Genomic DNA, 1,092 nt, shown 5'->3' with positions numbered 1-1,092 from the left:
ACACAGATGATAATGGACTAAAACCTCTTAAACTGTAAGTCAGTTCTAATTAAAAGTTTTCCTTTATTAAAGTTCATGGTGTCTCTTCAGAGCAATAGACTAGGATTTAGGTAAGAAGAACCGGTATGAGATATCAGGCTATGTTTGGCATAACTATTTTATTTATTTATTTATTTATTTATTTATTTATTTATTTATTTATTTATTTATTTATTTTTTGAGGATGCTCAAGTCGGCAATTTTATTAAAAAACAAAATAGAAAAACAGAAACTGGAACACCAAACGGAAGCTCACACAGGAAGGGAGGGCCCCAGGGTGAGGCTGCCTGCACCTGCTAAGCATCCTGCTGCTGTACGAACGGGTTGGGGATGGCCTCAATGCTGTCCTGGGGGCAGATAAACACCACCGAGGTGCCGCGGCACACCACAAGTCCCAGCTGCTGTGTGTCCTCCGTCAGCTTGTACTGGTCATCGGGGTCTTGCATGTACTCAATGGTTCCGTCCAGCACCAGGTTGAGCAGTGGGTCAAACCCTTTCAGGATCCCGCTGGCTTCCCGGCCACCCTGGAACTTCACTCGGTTGGTCTTGTCAATGTACTTAGACAAGTCCAAGATGCTTTCTTTCTTCTTTTTCTCTTTGTCCTGCGCCATCTTGCCGCCGCGCCGCTCATAACTATTTATATAGAAATTAAGGGTTGCAGTGAAAATTTTAGGTGTAAGACAGCAAGAAAAGTATGTAATGTAACAAACAATGTAATGTAAATCTATGATATGCAGATTTTTTGTTATTTGACCCCAAAGGCTTCACATTCTACAGGCTCAAAATATTGAAAAATAAATTTCTTTTACTTACTGTGACTGATCTAAGAGAAAAGCTTAGTTCTTATACCCATGAAACTAATGGGAAAGAAAAGCTAGTCAAATTTGGAATAAGTAATGCATATGAAATAAAAAATAAAATATAAAATTAAAAAACCATCTGGGGTATATCAGAAGAAGTGAGAATGTCAATTACAAAGGTGTAGACTGCTGAACATCAGAATGGAGAAACTTTCATAGATTTTGGCATAAGTGATTTATAGATTTACCCCTA

The 1,092-nt window shown here is 38.5% G+C and overlaps 1 pseudogene; it reads right to left on the bottom strand.

The window, feature by feature from the left end:
- Positions 1-224: 224 nt before the first annotated feature.
- Positions 225-657, bottom strand: LOC142838315 (U6 snRNA-associated Sm-like protein LSm7 pseudogene; annotated as a pseudogene).
- Positions 658-1,092: the final 435 nt, after the last annotated feature.

The sequence above is a fragment of the Microtus pennsylvanicus genome, chromosome 1 (genome assembly GCF_037038515.1).
Source record: "Microtus pennsylvanicus isolate mMicPen1 chromosome 1, mMicPen1.hap1, whole genome shotgun sequence".
NCBI lineage: Eukaryota > Metazoa > Chordata > Mammalia > Rodentia > Cricetidae > Microtus > Microtus pennsylvanicus.
Note: the sequence above shows the minus strand (reverse complement) of the source record. Positions and strands in the feature narration are given on the sequence as shown.